The sequence below is a fragment of the Rana temporaria genome, chromosome 2 (genome assembly GCF_905171775.1).
Source record: "Rana temporaria chromosome 2, aRanTem1.1, whole genome shotgun sequence".
In the NCBI taxonomy this organism is placed as follows: domain Eukaryota; kingdom Metazoa; phylum Chordata; class Amphibia; order Anura; family Ranidae; genus Rana; species Rana temporaria.
In genome coordinates this window covers 370,843,003-370,863,884 of record NC_053490.1, presented here as the reverse complement: position 1 = coordinate 370,863,884, position 20,882 = coordinate 370,843,003, and the positions used below count along the sequence as shown (strand labels likewise).

The window sequence follows — 20,882 nt, the reverse complement described above, 5'->3', positions numbered from 1 at the left end:
TGGAGACGAATGCGGGAAAGAAGCCAATATCCAGCTAGTGCTCACAAGGCTAAAAATGTTGTAGTCTCACCATAACTTTGTGCACTGGTACTTTTTAAACAGGCTTTTATAGCGGGTGTAAGTGGTGATGGGAATCTGCTTAGTAATATAAGAACTGTATGACAGAAGAAGGCTATTTATAATTGAATTGGCTGCGTAGTTATTATCCGACAATTCCCGTACGATCAACTCAAACATCCCATGTGCGTAGGAACGTTCGCCTGCGTGGGAGTTGGATGTGATGTTAGAACTTGACCTTGTGTAGGCCACGCCTTTACGGTGAGGAGTTGCGGGGAGATCGTAGTATACAGACGTGTGTTCGTTCGGGAGAAGAATATTATTTTTTTAACAAATTTTCTTAAGAAAAATTTACTTTTACATGGAAGTTCTTATGTTACAGTTTCCAAGCAACCCATCTGAGTGGATGGAAGTTGCAAATAAATTCAAAGACGTGTGGAATTTCCCCAATTGTGGAGGAGCTAATGACGGAAAACATGTGCGCATTGTTCCACCATCCAATTCTGGATCATACTACTTCAATTATAAGGGTTTCTACAGCATTATAATGTTAGCAGTAGTAGATGCCAGATACAATTTTCTTTATCTGGATATAGGGAAAAATGGCCGGAACTCAGATGGCAGTGTAATCCAGCAGACAGAGTTTTATCACTGTCTCCAGAATGGAACACTTAACCTGCCCACACGTGACGACACATTTGAAAACATGAACTTTGTGTTTGTGGCAGATGATGCGTTCGCATTAAGTGAAAACGTTTTGAAACCTTTCCCCATCCGTAACCTGACCCCGGACCAAAGGATCTTCAATTACAGATTATCAAGGGCCCGCAGGGTAGTAGAAAATGCCTTTGGGATCTTGGCCAACAGATTTCGCCTTTTTCTAACGAGCATAAATATGTCAATGCCAAAAATTGATATCATAGTGTTGTGCTGTTGTGTCCTTCACAATTATTTGCGTACCAATTCACCAGCATACAGTAGCCAATCACCAAGGGATCCGGACACAATGGCAGGGCCCGGCGTTGGAGGGCAAGAAACCTTGGAAGTGCTTACACCATTGTGCAGTGGTCATACCTACATTGAATGCAAGGCAATGTAGATTGGACTATCTGAACTACTTCACAGGAATTGGGGCAGTGCCCTGGCAGTCAGATATTTAATTAAATATTAAGGGGGATTGATGAATGAATTATTCACATATGATATACCTTAATACAAGTGTACATTGCGCTTTAACCCTGGTTTTGGTTGTTAAAATTAGTAAACATTTTTGAACAATGTCTTTGAGATATGCATATCTGCAATCCCTTTCTGTTTAAGGAATAAATATTTAGTTTCATGTAAATCTGTATAATGCAAAGTATTACAACCTCTACTTTAAATGTAATAAACTTTATATTGTTTAAAGGGCTATTTAAAGTGTCTGCACAGTTTCATCAGCCATTACACCAAGTGAAACATTGCTGGTTGGGGATTTTGGAATTATTTATTCTTTTGAGGGAACTGTTTAGGTGTCAACATTATTTCTTCAGCCACCCTATAATCATCTGAGACCTCATATCTAGTCCCACTCACAGTTTAATAACCTTTATCCCTCACTTCAGGTTATTTAATAGGGCACAACTATCACCAGCGGGGGCCTGGTTCCTGTTCACTCCTAGTCTGATCCTTTTTTTATTTTTTATTTACCAGTTTCAACCCCAATGGTTTAATTGCCCATATGCTAATTAAAAAATGCATACAAATCACCAGTAAACAAGGTACAAGTATTGCATTGAAAACAGTATGTCAAAAACTGAAAATCAAGTACAAACAGTTAAATAGAAGAAACAAAATCTATTTCCAATTTTTTTTTTATTGCACTTGAATAAAAACAATTTTCATGCACATAGCGAAAAATATAACAATGATTCCACAAAGATAACAATATGTCTTTTAGGTTTATAGACACATAAACATATTTTTTATTTTTTTTATTAAAATATTGACCATTAATTGTGTATATGCTGAACATTATTTTTTTATATAGGCCTCTACAATGAGAAGTTCTAGAACAACAATATGCTATTAGAGGACCTCGAGCTGTTAAACAACTACAAGTTCCATGGCCCTTAGCAAGAATGAGTCAGAAGCATGATGGGATTTTGAGTTTTTTAACAGCTGGATTGGTTGGCTAATTGTATATCCATACAGTACAATATTCTCATATCTCTTATAAACGTGAACATTACAAACATTATCTCCTTTATAAATTTAAAATGACCTGATTTAGTCATCAAAAATCTTTAAAACGTGAAAAATAAAGTAATTCAAAAAGGTATTGTGTCCAAAAAAAATATGAACTTGCTTTGCAATTGTTGTCTCACTCAACTTGCGGGATTCAAGCCTGTGCAGTACCATGTGGTCACAGGAGGGGTGGGGGGAGCCATTCAGATAAACTGTTATAAATTTCAAAGCACCCCCTCGTCGCGTTTTTGAAAACCTCTCCTACAATTACTAAACCAATCCAATGCTCAACCCCACCTTCCCCACCCCACCCATGACCAAATGTGTTACTGTATGAAGTTAAAGTGCTTTTGAAACGTGAAAGATCAGTACAATATTAGTGTTTTTTGCATAACAATCACGGCTGTTACGGCTCATGCTCCTAATCCAAGATTCAAATACTTACATTATTCTGCATCAAACTTAGAAATAAAAAAAAAAGTAAAAAAGAAAAAGTGCCATGAAAACTTTTGATATTTTTGGGCCCAGGCATGTTCTATAACATACATCCCTGACATTGAGCTGAGTTCAATATGCGTCCTTTTCGCAACTGTGCCTATGTGCTAATGACCCGCATATTGTATTGCACTGTACTTTGCCCATAGTGTGCGTCGGGTCACCCAAAAATACAGATAAGTGCAATTTTACGAACCAAAAAATAAAATAAAATAAAAAACACGATTGGTTATTTAACCAACGGACCATCAGTCAGCTTCATCGGTTAACCTAAGACAACGGTCCTTTAGACCGTTGTCCTCTGGTTAACCTATCGTGTGTACGAGGCCTGACTGTAACAAAAGGCAAGAGGCATTGGAGAAACTCAAAGAATTGTGCGAAGAAGTTTGCCCAAATCCAACAACGGTTATGTTTGCAAAAGAATTGCCAATCTGAGGACTGTCTTTAAAAAAGAGCTGAATAAAATTAGAGCATCACAAAAGTCAGGTGCTGGTACGGATGAGGTCTATGTACCGCGCTTATGGTACTATGAAAGTTTGCAGTTTCTAAAAGAAGAGATTGATGCAAGAGCTTCAGTTAGTACTCTGCCATCTTCCTCTGCTGCTTCACCAGGATCCGATTGTCTCACCATGGATCTTGCGTCTTTTTACCTGTCAATTCCGCGGTCGTGCGACGTGGCTCCCAAACAACATTGGTGTCCTTTTTTTCCCACAAATAGAGATTTCTTTTGGTGGTATTTGATCACCTCTGTGGTTATTTTTTTTTGCGCTATGAACAAAAATAGAGCGACAATTTTGAAAAAAATTCAATATTTTTTACTTTTTGGTATAATAAATATCCCCCAAAAAGATTTAAAAATTATTATTTTTTTCTTCAGTTTAGGCCGATACGTATTCTTCTATCTATTTTTGGTCAAAAAGAAAATCGTAATAGGCGTTTATCGTTTGGTTTGTGCAAAATTTGTAGCGTTTACAAAACAGGGCATAGTTTTATGGCATTTTTATTTAAAACATTTTTTAACTACTAATGGCGTCAATCAATGATTTTTTCATAATGGCTGGGCTCAGAGGACGTACTGGTACGTGCTTGTGCCCAACTGTGCCATTCTGCCGATGTAAATATTGCCATCAGTGCTAACCTATATATTAAAGCAAGTCCTAACCAGCAAAGCGTGAAGAGGGCTTGATTTGCACCTCTTCCTCCCATACATACCCCTTTGTGTTTGTCCACACTCCAATCCTTTAAAGGAAACTTGGGGGACAATTATTAGAAGTCAACCAGCCTCAACATACATTGGGAAAAGAGGTGTTGACTGTCAAGGGGTGAGTGAGCTCACCATCCATCTCTGTCTGTGTTTGAAGTCTCCCACCTTTTCTCTCCTGCTTCGGAATGAGTACAGCAAGGTAAAACTGTGTTCTCAGAAGACCCCTTATGGGTGTCCTCATAGTTCCCCCTTATATCAGAGTCCCCTTAGTTCTCAATACAGTGTAGTGAACTCTGGGTATTTTGATGTAAAAGTAGAATGCTGCAGATGTAAAGGGGGAAGAATTAAGATAGAAGGAACACGATTGAAAATAGATAAATTGTAATGTCATTGGAAACGTTTTTTTATTGCTAAATATATGTTTTGTGTACTACACATGACAATTATTGCTGTGCACCATACTTAAAGTGGTTGTAAACCCACTATTTGGACTTTTACCTACAGGTAAGCCTACAACACGGCTTACCTGTAGGTAAGGATAATATCTCCTAAACCTGCACGGTTTAGGAGATATTACCCCCGCAATGCGGGCGGCGCATGCGCAGGGGGGAATCCACGGCTGAAGGACCGGCATCGCCGGACCCTGCCGATTTTAAATCTCCCGCGCGCACGCGCGGGAGTGACGTCATCGCCGCTCCAGCCAATCACAGCGCTGGAGCGGCGATACCCGGAAGACACGCCGGAGCAAGATGACATCCTGCTCGGCGTGGACCAGGTAAGTGGTACACACCTCGTTCCGAGGTAAGTATTTCATAATAGGCTAGTATGCGGTGCATACTAGCCTATTATGCCTTTTGCATTGCAGGTTTGGGGGAAAAAAAAAAAAGTTTATGCGGTTTACAACCGCTTTAAGTTTATACTTGCAGAATGCTCATGTCCTATCTGTACTGCACAAACCAAGTGCACTATGTTATATGATACACAACATCAAGAGTACAGACGGAGCAAAAAATGCAGAAACATGTTCTATCTTGTTCCTTCTACAAATTTCGTACGACCAGCCTAAATCGGATGCGACAGACGTGTACTAATGATTGTGAAAAAGGGGGAGTATTTCCGCGCCAAAAATTAATAACATAAAGTGAATATACTTAGTATAAATTAAATAGCTGCTCCTCAAATAACAGTGGTGAGCTGTGTAATTGGTGATATAAGAAAGAAAAACGAGGGCGCTGGGGTTCCTGAGAGGGAACCAAATAATGATCACAACGTGATAAATAATTGTAGCTGCGATTCACCTGGAGAGGTGAATCCAATGCAAATTGAATAGATATATCTAACAATTCAGATACAAATATGTGATATGTCAAAGTCCCAAAAATAAAAAATAAAAAATAAATAAAAATAAAAATAAACGTCCAACAATCAAAACTCGGTGAAAAAACACATATAGAAGATGCTTCTGGAACTTGTCATGCAATCTGACTCCAACATGACAATACAAGCCTTCACCATCTAAACAGCTTCACCCGAAGTGCTCTGGATTGATATTGCGCTTACCACAACACATGGACCACTTTAGTGAAAAAGTAGGTCATGTACGCTGGGCAGAATAAGTGCCTGCACACTCTGCGGCATGGACTGGAACAGGACTCCAATTGCATAGGCGTGTGTGCTCAAACCAGAAAAGACAAATGGGAACCCATAGCATGATACCGTTTAATCAAAAGACATTTAAAAAACATACAGCTGATTGGCCTCTTACTTGAGAGGTGCCTACCCGGCACTGGGACTGTGTGCGTGTCAAATTCCTAGGTGAGAACCTCGCTCGGCAGCGTGGGGCTTGCGGCTTGGTGTCCTATTAATTTGGCTGGCTTCTCAGGTGCCGGGATCAGCTGAAACGTGGATGTGACCAGGTCTGTAGCCGCCGACATATGTTTTGTGCGTAACACGTCATCAGGGGGGCGTGTCTGGTCTCTAAGTACTAATAATTCGATTATCGAACGATCTATCCGAAATCTGTATTTTTCGTACGATTTTCTCATCGTGTGTATGGGCCATTAATCATGTATCAGCTGATGAGCCTGCTTTCTGTGCTGAAAGTGAATTAATACTTGCAGCCCCTTAAATAACTACATAATCACTGAATTTAACTAAATTAGATTACCGTAATAAACAAAATCTAAACAAATAGCTACATCAGTATTGCTAAAAATGCAAGAGGTTACAATGTATTCTGTATGGCATACTACTAGCATACATGAATCACTTGTAGCTCAATTAGGCAACAATATTAGGAAGAAACATTACTGATTTTGCTACAATTGTATATGTTTCTACATTTTTAAATGTATGTTTTATATATTTTTTTGTTTTACAATGTATATAAAATTGTTAGTTTACAAATACACATTCAATACAGGATGGTCTCATAACACAAATAACATAAAATAAGAGCACAACAGGAGTTCTTTTCCTTCAGTCTTTTTTCTGATTAAAACTTCATACAACCCAATCTGAACAAAGCATGCAAGGAGTCGAGGAGGTTATCTTTTTTTAACAATTTCAATTAGGTATGTAAATTAGAGCTTGGGCTATAGCATTGGTCTCTAAATTGCGGCCCTTTGCTTACCTTTATCTGGCCCTTGGGGCAGTGTTCCTCTTAGGCCTCGTACACACGAGGGGACATGTCCGATGAAAACTGTCCGCGGACCGTTTTCATCGGACATGTCCGCTCGGAGATTTCGGTCTGATGGTCGTACACACCATCAAACCGAAATCCGCGCGGACAAGATATGCGGTGACGTGGCTGCGCCATCGCCACGACGATGACGCGGCGACGTGCGCGACCCTGGAAGGTCAATGCTTCCACGCATGCGTCGAATCACTTCGACGCATACGAGGGCTTTCGGCCAAGCGGACATGTCCGGTAAGTCGTACAGACGACCGAACATGTCCGACGAACAGGCTTCCAGCGGACATGTTTCTTAGCATGCTAAGAAACATTCGTCCGCTGGAAACCTGTCCGATCCGCCGGAAAATTGTCCGGTCGGCCGTACACACGACCGAACATGTCTGCTGAAACTGGTCCGCGGACCAGTTTCAGCAGACATGTTCGGTCGTGTGTACGAGGCCTTACTGATACAAGACACTATTCCAACCACTAACACCAACGATGAGGCACTATTCCTCCCGCTGATACCAATGATAGGGCCTTATTGTTCCTACAGACACAAATGATGGGGCACTTTTTCTCCCACTGACACAAACAATGGGGTATTATTCCATCCACTGACTCTGATTATTCCTCCAACTGAAACAAATGTCTGCCCCCCCCTAAAGTCTGAAGGACCATAAACTGGCCCTTTGTTTAGAAAATTTGGAGACCCCTGGGCTATTGAATCCTGCAAACAAGATGTTTTTTCAGTAAAGAAGATAAGGGTATCCTGGAAAACACATTCAAATTACCTAAGGGCTCCAACAACTGGCTGAAAATGAAAATACATCTATTATTGTGACGGAAGTCATTTTGGGTTGGAGGTATGTCACCCCATAGGTATGTCCGCCATATAAGCTTCCCTTGTCTGGTACCAGCACAATCTAAAATGCCTTAGCCCACCCAGTCACTTGTCGAGACATCAGTGTAGGGTGGTAAGAAACATAACTCTTCATTTAAACACAGGCACAAAGAGATATACACTCAGGGCACAATCCCTCTTCTTTGCATAATGACACAGGGTGGGGTAAACTAAATTCAGTATATACATTCTTCCTTTAGGAAGAGCAGCAGGAGAAATCCCCCTCCCCTCTAGCAGCTAATTCACATACACATATCCATCCCACAATAGGTTTCTCCCAAAGCAAAGGGCCATGTCCCCTGAGGATGTCCCTTGCATAGACAAAATGTGAAGGGAAATGCTAGCAGCCACACCACTCCCACTGGTGTACCGCAACATAGTATCTGTGAGCTTTTGTTACCCAGCGATGCTTGTGAGTATACTGATTAGCAGGGAATGAACAAACGACGAGATTCCCTGTTACTGACCACAGCTCTGTGTTGTTTACATTCACAGAGCTGTGATCAGTGAAGCTCAGAGCCGATCACCGGGTGCCGGTGGTCAATCATTGATCGGGACCCAGTGATCAGCATTGGCTGTGACGAAACACACGCGCGTGCCCCCTGCTCGAGCACGTGGATAATGTACTAGGTATGTGATCCAGCACAGGAAGATTGCTCTGCCACCGTATATGTAAGCTTTATGGTCAGCAAGTGAATATCACTGTTTGATTTATATTGAATATGCTTTTGTATTTCCACTTAAATTGTGGTTTTATTTATTGATGTTGATGTTACTTGTATCACTTAATTGTTTGCTTTCATTGAGATTTTTATGTCCCCTGCAAATTGAATAGATATATCTAACAATTCAGATACAAATATGTGATATGTCAAAGTCCCAAAAATAAAAAATAAAAAATAAATAAAAATAAAAATAAACGTCCAACAATCAAAACTCGGTGAAAAAACACATATAGAAGATGCTTCTGGAACTTGTCATGCAATCTGACTCCAACATGACAATACAAGCCTTCACCATCTAAACAGCTTCACCCGAAGTGCTCTGGATTGATATTGCGCTTACCACAACACATGGACCACTTTAGTGAAAAAGTAGGTCATGTACGCTGGGCAGAATAAGTGCCTGCACACTCTGCGGCATGGACTGGAACAGGACTCCAATTGCATAGGCGGTGTGTGCTCAAACCAGAAAAGACAAATGGGAACCCATAGCATGATACCGTTTAATTAAAAGACATTTAAAAAACATACAGCTGATTGGCCTCTTACTTGAGAGGTGCCTACCCGGCACTGGGACTGTGTGCGTGTCAAATTCCTAGGTGAGAACCTCGCTCGGCAGCGTGGGGCTTGCGGCTTGGTGTCCTATTAATTTGGCTGGCTTCTCAGGTGCCGGGATCAGCTGAAACGTGGATGTGACCAGGTCTGTAGCCGCTGACATATGTTTTGTGCGTAACACGTCATCAGGGGGGCGTGTCTGGTCTCTAAGTACTAATAATTCGATTATCGAACGATCTATCCGAAATCTGTATTTTTCGTACGATTTTCTCATCGTGTGTATGGGCCATTAATCATGTATCAGCTGATGAGCCTGCTTTCTGTGCTGAAAGTGAATTAATACTTGCAGCCCCTTAAATAACTACATAATCACTGAATTTAACTAAATTAGATTACCGTAATAAACAAAATCTAAACAAATAGCTACATCAGTATTGCTAAAAATGCAAGAGGTTACAATGTATTCTGTATGGCATACTACTAGCATACATGAATCACTTGTAGCTCAATTAGGCAACAATATTAGGAAGAAACATTACTGATTTTTCTACAATTGTATATGTTTCTACATTTTTAAATGTATGTTTTATATATTTTTTTGTTTTACAATGTATATAAAATTGTTAGTTTACAAATACACATTCAATACAGGATGGTCTCATAACACAAATAACATAAAATAAGAGCACAACAGGAGTTCTTTTCCTTCAGTCTTTTTTCTGATTAAAACTTCATACAACCCAATCTGAACAAAGCATGCAAGGAGTCGAGGAGGTTATCTTTTTTTAACAATTTCAATTAGGTATGTAAATTAGAGCTTGGGCTATAGCATTGGTCTCTAAATTGCGGCCCTTTGCTTACCTTTATCTGGCCCTTGGGGCAGTGTTCCTCTTAGGCCTCGTACACACGAGGGGACATGTCCGATGAAAACTGTCCGCGGACCGTTTTCATCGGACATGTCCGCTCGGAGATTTCGGTCTGATGGTTGTACACACCATCAAACCGAAATCCGCGCGGACAAGATATGCGGTGACGTGGCTGCGCCGTCGCCACGACGATGACGCGGCGACGTGCGCGACCCTGGAATCACTTCGACGCATACGAGGGCTTTCGGCCAAGCGGACATGTCCGGTAAGTCGTACAGACGACCGAACATGTCCGACGAACAGGCTTCCAGCGGACATGTTTCTTAGCATGCTAAGAAACATTCGTCCGCTGGAAACCTGTCCGATCCGCCGGAAAATTGTCCGGTCGGCCGTACACACGACCGAACATGTCTGCTGAAACTGGTCCGCGGACCAGTTTCAGCAGACATGTTCGGTCGTGTGTACGAGGCCTTACTGATACAAGACACTATTCCAACCACTAACACCAACGATGAGGCACTATTCCTCCCACTGATACCAATGATAGGGCCTTATTGTTCCTACAGACACAAATGATGGGGCACTATTTCTCCCACTGACACAAACAATGGGGTATTATTCCATCCACTGACTCTGATTATTCCTCCAACTGAAACAAATGTCTGCCCCCCCCTAAAGTCTGAAGGACCATAAACTGGCCCTTTGTTTAGAAAATTTGGAGACCCCTGGGCTATTGAATCCTGCAAACAAGATGTTTTTTCAGTAAAGAAGATAAGGGTATCCTGGAAAACACATTCAAATTACCTAAGGGCTCCAACAACTGGCTGAAAATGAAAATACATCTATTATTGTGACGGAAGTCATTTTGGGTTGGAGGTATGTCACCCCATAGGTATGTCCGCCATATAAGCTTCCCTTGTCTGGTACCAGCACAATCTAAAATGCCTTAGCCCACCCAGTCACTTGTCGAGACATCAGTGTAGGGTGGTAAGAAACATAACTCTTCATTTAAACACAGGCACAAAGAGATATACACTCAGGGCACAATCCCTCTTCTTTGCATAATGACACAGGGTGGGGTAAACTAAATTCAGTATATACATTCTTCCTTTAGGAAGAGCAGCAGGAGAAATCCCCCTCCCCTCTAGCAGCTAATTCACATACACATATCCATCCCACAATAGGTTTCTCCCAAAGCAAAGGGCCATGTCCCCTGAGGATGTCCCTTGCATAGACAAAATGTGAAGGGAAATGCTAGCAGCCACACCACTCCCACTGGTGTACCGCAACATAGTATCTGTGAGCTTTTGTTACCCAGCGATGCTTGTGAGTATACTGATTAGCAGGGAATGAACAAACGATGAGATTCCCTGTTACTGACCACAGCTCTGTGTTGTTTACATTCACAGAGCTGTGATCAGTGAAGCTCAGAGCCGATCACCGGGTGCCGGTGGTCAATCATTGATCGGGACCCAGTGATCAGCATTGGCTGTGACGAAACACACGCGTGTGCCCCCTGCTCGAGCACGTGGATAATGTACTAGGTATGTGATCCAGCACAGGAAGATTGCTCTGCCACCGTATATGTAAGCTATATGGTCAGCAAGTGAATATCACTGTTTGATTTATATTGAATATGCTTTTGTATTTCCACTTAAATTGTGGTTTTATTTATTGATGTTGATGTTACTTGTATCACTTAATTGTTTGCTTTCATTGAGATTTTTATGTCCCCTGAGGATGTCCCTTGCATAGACGTAAAGGGAAATGCTAGCGGCCACACCACTCCCGCTGGTGTACCACAGCATAGTGTCTGTAAGCTTTTGTTACACTGAGATGCTTGTGAGTATACTGATTAACAGGGAATGAACAAACAACGAGATTCCCTGTTACTGACCACAACTCTGTGTTGTCTACATTCACAGAGCTGTGATCAGTGAAGCTCAGAGCCGATCATTGAATATGCCTTTGTTTTTCCACTTTAATTGTGGTTTTATTTATTGATGTTGATGTTACTTGTATCACTTAATTGTTTGCTTTCGTTGGGATTTTTATGGTCAGAGGCTTTGCGCACTCTTTTTGGTTCTTATTTTCATATTTAAGTTTAGCCACCTTCTCTCCATGATCCCTTGGTCTATCAAACTAATTACAATAGGGCTTGTAACGGAATGACCCGGGACAATTAGAGACTTTGTAAGGATGAGGGGTACTCCTGTACCGGCGTCACCAAGGAGTGTTATGTCTAGGGTCACCTTATGTCCGATAGGGCCATAGGGTGACTGAGAAATTATATCTTAAATTACAGGACATGGGACATCACTGATAGTTCATATTGCAGGATCTTGAGATATTGCAAGTTGTTGGTTAATTGTGACCCAACCAGTCAATAGTGACTCATTTCTATGATTAGCCCTGGCTAGTGACATGCTAATTGAGTCTGCTTCTGAAAGACCTCTCATTGTGTGATGCTGCTTTGTGTGAATTCTATTAATATAAGATGTGGAATGGAACTTGCCAAGCTGTATGCGGAGACAGAACGTCTGTCTAGGGATGTGGATTAAGAAGAGATCATTGTGTGATGGTGTTTTGTTTGAGTTCTGTTAATGAAGGAATGTGCAGTGATTAGATAATGAAAATTATAGGCCGGCGCCGACATGTCTAGAATGTTTAGCAATTAGCCATCTGAAGGTGTATTGAAGCCCCCCAGGGTGTGGGTGGAGAATTTGATTGTTCCTGTGCCTTGAAAACTGTATAAAGTCTGAGGCCCCGTACACACGTCCGAGGAACTCGACGTGCCAAACACATCGAGTTCCTCGTCGAGTTCAGTGTGGAAGCCGCCAAGATCTCGGCGGGCCAACTTTCCTCATTGAACAACGAGGAAATAGAGAACATGTTCTCTATTCGGCCCGACGAGTTCCTCGTCGGCTTCCTCGCTGAAAAGTGTACACACGACCGAGTTTCTCGGCAGAATCCAGCTCCGATCGAGTTTCTGGCTGAATTCTGCCGAGAAACTCGGTCGTGTGTATTATTTAAAACCTCTACAGTCCTTTCAATTAGGGAATGCATCACATAATTTAACCACTTGATGGGGATGTAAGAGCTGCATGCTATGGTGAATGAACTACACCAAATTTAGTGAACTGTGGCATACATGGATGGAATTCTCTACATCACTTAAATGATTACACTTTCTCAATGAAGTCATACTTTTGCATCTTGCATTGGTCTAATCTGCCTTGCTCGGATGTTCCTCCCCACGTACACCTCCCCCCCATACCTCCATCTCCCTTTCTAATGAAATTCTTCTCTTCCCCTATTTTGTCTTTCTTCTTCCTTTTTTACTCTTTGAAAAAAAAGTGGTCTTGAACTGTCATGGTTCCAGATCTTCCTAGGCTACTCCTCTATAGCCTCGTACACACGATCAGTCCATCCGATGAAAACGGACTGATGGAGCATTTTCATCGGTTAACCGAAGAAGCTGACTGATGGTCCGTCACGCCTACACACCATCGGTTAAAAAAACGATCGTGTCAGAATGCGGTGACATAAAACACAACGGCGTGCTGAGAAAAACGAAGTTCAATGCTTCCAAGCATGCGTCGACTTGATTCTGAGCATGTGTGGATTTTTAACCGATGGTCGTGCCTACTAACGATCGGTTTTGTCCTATCGGTTAGGAATCCATCGGTTAAATTTAAAGCAAGTTGGCATTTTTTTAACCGATGGTAAATAACCTATGGGGCCCACACACGATCGGTTTTGACTGATGAAAACGGTCCATCAGACCGTTGTCCTCTGGTTAACCTATCGTGTGTACGAGGCCTATGGGCACTACACTCTCCAATACTAAATTTTAGAACCCAAATTGAAACATAAGTCACTTTTCTTTGGCCGAGCTTACTTCAGCTTCCCCTTTGATGCAGTTTAAGTGGTCACTTGGGCCTACCACCCATATACTTTTGGATTTTAGTTCACACCCATCTCCTCTGAATGACCTTTAGTCAATGTTTTTTGTTTGTAGTCCAGGATGTTATTCATTCTTATCTGGTTACTGTTCCACTACATTTGCATGTGCTATGTGGTACCAGAAACGTAATAACACTTAACTTTAAAAAAATAAAATAAGAAACACTGAGGTAAACGCCAGAGGGTCTTTTTCCTGGTGCAACAAGTAAAAATCAAATAACCCTTTTTGCTATCCTCTGGGAAGTAATTAATCTTCTGGGAGGAAGATAACTGAGAGGCATGCCTGACAATATTTTCTTAAATTCTAGTTGCAACATCTGAGCAGTTGGGAAACGTCAAAAAAAGTATCCTTTTAATCAAATACTTCTATCAGCAATTGGCATCTTTTAGACCCCACACGATTGATTTGTTCGATGAAAACAGACTAATGGACTGTTTTCATCGGACAAACCGATCGTGTGTGGGCCCCATCGGTGAAAAAAAATAGAACATGTTTTAAATTTTTCCTATGGATAAAAAAACAATAGAAAAATCTGATCGTATGTGTGGAACTCCATCGGACAAAAATCCATGCATGCTCAGAATCAAGTCGACACATGCTCGGAAGCATTGAACTTCATTTTTTTCGGCTCCTGGTAGTGTTGTACGTCACCGCGTTTTGGCACGGTCAGATTTTTGACTGATGGTGTGCAGGCAAGACTGATGAAAGTCAGCTTCATCGGATATCGAAAAGATTAGATTACATCAGATATCCGATCGTGTGTACAGGGCTTTACAAATCAGCAAATATGTGATTTTAAATATACCAACTTTCCAAAAATCAGAGGGAATAAATAAACCCTAACTCACACTATTCTGGCGCTATGACCGTTTACAACGGCCTGCCAAGTTTCAAAAATGCCTTCCTCCTGATTTCGGAAACCTTCCAACATGTGCAGATTCTATAGCCAATAGCAGGCTGACTATTGGCTAAGGATTTTCCCACTGCCTGCTGTCAGTCAGAAGGGGAGCTGACCTGATTGGGAACTGGTGTATGGGAATTTGGGTAGAGCCTGTCCCCATCAGGCTCTACTCCGATACAAAACTCATCACTGCTGCACTGTATCTGTGGCCGCTGCAGCAGTGGGGAGGAAGCGCAGTTGCAATCAGGAAGTTTCAGTGTGCATCCGCACCCATCTACTACTGGTAAATGATTCTGTCACCTGTATTGACATTTGTCATGTGGAGGCATTTAAAAAATCTTTAGACACTCTTTATGAATTCCCCTAAATATATCCAAATGCAAAATCTGGACCACTACTAAACAACTTCTAGATATTACAGGAAACATGAAACACAAACCACTTTGGCTTAAGAAATTTAGATATTTAAGCTTACTGCCTATCCACAATTGGCACTACTGAAACTTCATCCCTGTAAATCGGATAAGAATCCTAAAGCATTGTAACAAGTGCAGAGGGAATGTAGTGCAACTAGTCTTTGAAATACAGAATGCAGAGCGGTTGGTAGTATTTAACACACAGTGCAGAGATAAATATTACTTAAAGTGACACCATAGGCGTGCGCAGGTAGAGTGCCTGGGCACACCCTAGTCGATGCGAGCAGTGCCAATTTTCCCTACTGCCTGGGCTTCCCCCTGTGTTGCTCCCCCCACAGTGCCCCATAGTGCTGCTGGCTTCCATCCTTTCCTCTCCCCCTGGCTGATGTGGGGAATTTTTCAGAATGGAGAGTGGGGGAAAGGGCTGGTAATTATGTCATTAAACAGCCCCTCCCTTTTCTAAATTAACACAGCAAACACACTCACTTATTGTGTTCATTCATAACTGAAGCATAGTACAGGAAGCCACGCAGCACAGAGCACTTCCCATTCATTCACTGTCCCATGCAGCTGAGGCTGCAGAGAAAGGTGTGCGTGTTTGAGCAATAGGCTGCGCACACCTATGAGTGTCACTAAACCCACATCATAAAAAACTATCAATAAATGCTGTATTACACGCTGTTCATACTCATTCAATCACTATAAGATTCATTTTCTGTATTCTGAAAAAAATGTGGTTGATTCTCCTGCTCTCTATCTCCACCTTCTGTTCATGTGCCCAATTCAGCTACGGATTTTGAAGCTGTAGTTGAAACTCTGCACATGCTCAGTTTTCAGTAAGTTTCTATGATGAGCATTTTCTCCCTACCACATCTGAGCAGCCCATGTGACTATAGAGTCACACATGTGGGTGTATGAACAGTGGTAAGTGACAACTCACTCCCTCCCTCCTCCTCCTCCTCCTCCATGCCCACTAACCAACTAAACACAGGATATTACATGTAGATTAATGGAGGCCTCACCTCCCTCTTATTCTAGGACACAACCTGTCACTGGCAGAAATCTGCCCACACCATGTTATTGCCAAAAAACATATACGGTAAATATTTGATTTTAAATATATATTTGTATGACAATGTAAAACAGTTTATTGATATTCATTATTTTTACTCTGCATTCCAAAGACACATGACCAGTAGCAGAGGACAAGAAGCTCCTAGCGCACTGTTTCCTTGCAGACAGGCTGGGAAAGAGATGGGTCATGTGAAAGCTGTATATCAGTTAGGAAATGATACTTAGATGTTAGATTTTTTTTTTTATTAAAATAATTACAGTGCCATCAGTGTCAATATTTACAGAAAATGCCAGAAATAGAAGGGACAATATAAATTAAACAGTGTTTAGTATCACTTTAACACACAGTGCAGGAGAAACTAATCTCCTTTCAGTAAACACACCCCCAAGCTTAAATATCCCCCAGAATACCCCCTCCCTTCTGAAATGTATTCACACAACTCACATGCAATGGCACCTGGCTGTATGAGGGAAGTCCCCCCAAGTCTCTGTTTCGTATGGCATGTCAAAGGACCCTATCCTAGAAATTCCCTCGGCTCTGCAAAGCCCTGATCTGAGGCCTGAGAAACATCAGAGTGGATCAGGAGCTGACAGCATGGCAGCATAATGTTCTACCTATCACCTGGCCACAATCAACAGTAACCATAGGTGTGCGCAGCCTATTGCATTAGGGTGTGCACCCCAAAGCTCAAACACACACTACTGATCACTCACTATGTTCATTCAGAAAGGGAAGGAGCTGATAAATACATATTTACCGACCCCTAAACTCACTAATCCTAAACATCTCTGCAGCAACAACTGGCAGGAGAGGAGAGAGGGAAGCCGGTAGTGCTGCAAAGGGAAGGAGGGGGGAGCCAGGGCAATAGGGGTAATCTGTGCTGCACAGGGTGATTAGAGTGTGCCTGGGCACGCCTAGCACACCTTGTGTGCACGCCTATGACAGTAACTGACCCCCGCTGTAAGAGAACCAACCCCACTAATACATATATCGGATTGAACTAAGTGTTCTTTTTTTTTTTTTCTCACTTTTTTTTTTTAAGTGTATTTTGTGCGTGTACTCGAGAGAGGAGCCGGACTGCAGGAGTTGGGAGTAGGCAGGCCTCCCCCAGAGGCAATCTGCCACCTTTCTCCATGCCCCGGGTAGCAATGGTGGGTGTGTGAGGGGGTCCTCCCACACAGCCTGCCCTACCTGCTCCGCTTTGAAGCCCAACGGGGCAGAGGGACTCCCTATAAGGGAGTGAGAGGATTTGCCCGCTCAACCAGCCCCATTAGTCCTTCGCCTCTCTTTTTTAGAGACCGCGTGGTCAAAGTGCGTGCATGTTAACCCAATTTCGAGTGCGTGTAAGTGTGGTGGTTTTTGTGGGAGGGGGGTGGGCGTACTAAGCGCAGGCTTACCTCGCATAGCACACCCACCGGGAGCCGGGCTGAGACCACCAAACTCAATTCACATGTAGCCGAGACCGGGATCTGAACCCCTAGCTGCAGAGGTGAATGGCTTGTCAGCGCAGTGCCAATCGCGTTGAGCCACCGCAGCTCCCTAACTAAGTGTTCTAAGGGTTTAATATTGTTTTGTTAAATTTGCTTGATAAAAAACATGTTTGAAAAATTGCTGCGCAAATACCGTGCTAGAGCTGTACAATTAATCGTTAAAAAAAATCGTGATCTCGATTCAACCCCCCTGACGATCTCCAATGCAGAGTTTGCTGATTCTTTCATATAACAAGTGGAGAGACTTTCAGCTATCAAAAGAAAATATCTGGGCAGTCTGACAAGTATTTAACAGGAAACATTGTAACTAACACTTCCTTCTTAGATCAAAGGGATACACTTCTGTGTGTAAAGAAAAAATCTGGGCAGTCTACCAAGTTTGTAAACAAAATGAAACATTGTAACTAACTAACATTGTAACTAAATTTAACCACTTAAAGTCCAACACTTGTTTCTTAAGTTAAAAAGCAATATTATTTGCTAGAAAATTACTTGGAACCGCCAAACATTATATATATTTTAGCAGAGACTCTAGGGCAGTGATGGCGAACCTTTTTGAGCCAGAGTGCCCAAACCGCGACGCAAACCAACTTGTTTCTTTCAAAGTGCCAACACAGAATTAAAACTGTAAATTATGCTTTCGGTTACTATACATTACTGCCCACCATTCAGTTGCTATCGGTTACCATACATTACTGCCCACCATTTGGTTACTATACATTACTGCCCACCATTCGTTTACTATACATTACTGCTATTGGTTACTATACATTACTGCCCACCAGGCCCGTCGGAACAGGACAGGCAAAGCAAGCAATTGCTTGGGGCCCCGAGCTGGCCAGGGGCCCCCAGCAGCCGCTTGCTATAAGTGCTGCAGCCTGTAGAGTGGCCCAGGAGTATCCCAGAATCAAAAATGGACTGCCTGCCAGCCTGCCGCTGTAATTAAAGAATTCATAACTCACTGGTTGCTAGGGCCGCCCCGCTTGGCGTGTAGCAACCAGTGACGTCACATTTTGCCTGCACAGTGCCGCGCTCTCTCTGAGACTCCACCCACCCACCTCCTCCTCCAGCCGCAGCAAAAGAAGCAGCAGAGAGAGCAGTTCAGCAGCAGGCGTAGTGTAAGGGGGGGGGCGAGGAGGAGAAAGGCCCCGCGCCAGTATGTGTCACCATCGATGCATAATTGTCATTTTCATTTCTGTGACCCCGCTCCGGCCGCCATATTTAGGTTCAGGCCGGCCCCTGGCACCCTGTGATTGGGTACAGTGGACATGTGCGGCGGGCGGGGCTGGCCTGGCCTATTCTCAATAGCGGGGGAGCGGGGCTGGCCTGGCATATTCTGCGAGCTGTGGACGCTTGCTGTCTCTTTCTCCTCCTCCTCTCTGGATCTGTCATCATGTCCCCGTCCGTCGGGGGCGGCCGGCCAGTGTGACAGGCGGCGGCGCAGAGGCAGAGCAGGAAGAAAAAAGGAGAGAGATTCCCTCGTAAGTTTTGCTGCTGACCCGGGGGAAGTAGGTATTTGTCTGGGGAGAGGGAGCAGACAGAAAGTCGTTGTACTGTAACGTGTAGTGCATTGTGTATTGGTCAAGTGTGGGCATTGTGTATTGGTCAGTGTGGGCATTGTGTATTGGTCAAGTGTGGGCATTGTGTATTGGTCAGTGTGGGCATTGTGTATTGATCAAGTGTGGGCATTGTGTATTGGTCAAGTGTGGGCATTGTGCATTGGTCAGTGTCGGCATTGTGTACTGGTCAAGTGTAGGCATTGTGTATTGGTCAGTGTGGGCATTGTGTATTGGTCAGTGTGGGCATTGTGTATTGGTCAAGTGTGGGCATTGTGTATTGGTCAAGTGTGGGCATTGTGTATTGGTCAAGTGTGGGCATTGTGTATTGGTCAAGTGTGGGCATTGTGTATTGGTCAAGTGTGGGCATTGTGTATTGGTCAAGTGTGGGCATTGTGTATTGGTCAAGTGTGGGCATTGTGTATTGGTCAAGTGTGGGCATTGTGTATTGGTCAAGTGTGGGCATTGTGTATTGGTCAGTGTGGGCATTGTGTATTGGTCAAGTGTGGGCATTGTGTATTGGTCAGTGTGGGCATTGTGTATTGGTCAGTGTGGGCATTGTGTATTGGTCAAGTGTGGGCATTGTGTATTGGTCAAGTGTGGGCATTGTGTATTGGTCAGTGTGGGCATTGAGTATTGGTCAGTGTGGGCATTGCGTATTGGTCAGTGTGTGCATTGCGTATTGGTCAGTGTGTGTGTGTGTGTGCATTGCGTATTGGTCAGTGTGTGTGTGTGCATTGCGTATTGGTCAGTGTGTGCATTGCGTATTGGTCAGTGTGTGTGTGTGTGTGTGTGTGTGTGCATTGCGTATTGGTCAGTGTGTGTGTGTGCATTGCGTATTGGTCAGTGTGTGTGTGTGTGTGTGCATTGCGTATTGGTCAGTGTGTGTGTGTGCATTGTGTATTGGTCAGTGTGTGTGTGCATTGCGTATTGGTCAGTGTGTGTGCATTGCGTATTGGTCAGTGTGTGTGTATTGCGTATTGGTCAGTGTGGGCATTGTGTATTGGTCAAGTGTGGGCATTGTGTATTGGTCAAGTGTGGGCATTGTGTATTGGTCAGTGTGGGCATTGTGTATTGGTCAAGTGTGGGCATTGTGTATTGGTCAAGTGTGGGCATTGTGTATTGGTCAAGTGTGGGCATTGTGTATTGGTCAAGTGTGGGCATTGTGTATTGGTCAAGTGTGGGCATTGTGTATTGGTCAGTGTGGGCATTGTGTATTGGTCAAGTGTGGGCATTGTGTATTGGTCAGTGTGGGCATTGTGTATTGGTCAGTGTGGGCATTGTGTATTGGTCAAGTGTGGGCATTGTGTATTGGTCAAGTGTGGGCATTGTGTATTGGTCAGTGTGGGCATTGAGTATTGGTCAGTGTGGGCATTGCGTATTGGTCAGTGTGTGCATTGCGTATTGGTCAGTGTGTGTGTGTGTGCATTGCGTATTGGTCAGTGTGTGTGTGTGCATTGCGTATTGGTCAGTGTGTGCATTGCGTATTGGTCAGTGTGTGTGTGTGTGTGTGTGTGTGTGTGTGCGTGTGTGTGCATTGCGTATTGGTCAGTGTGTGTGTGTGCATTGCGTATTGGTCAGTGTGTGTGTGTGTGTGTGCATTGCGTATTGGTCAGTGTGTGTGTGTGCATTGTGTATTGGTCAGTGTGTGTGTGCATTGCGTATTGGTCAGTGTGTGTGCATTGCGTATTGGTCAGTGTGTGTGTATTGCGTATTGGTCAGTGTGGGCATTGTGTATTGGTCAAGTGTGGGCATTGTGTATTGGTCAAGTGTG

General features: G+C 43.1%; 1 long non-coding RNA gene across 1 annotated transcript in view; it reads right to left on the bottom strand.

Annotated features, from left to right (window-relative positions):
* The window catches only part of LOC120927229, a 51,275-nt gene that overhangs the window by 312 nt on the left and 30,081 nt on the right, over positions 1–20,882 (bottom strand). The gene's annotated exons all lie outside the window — the stretch shown is intronic.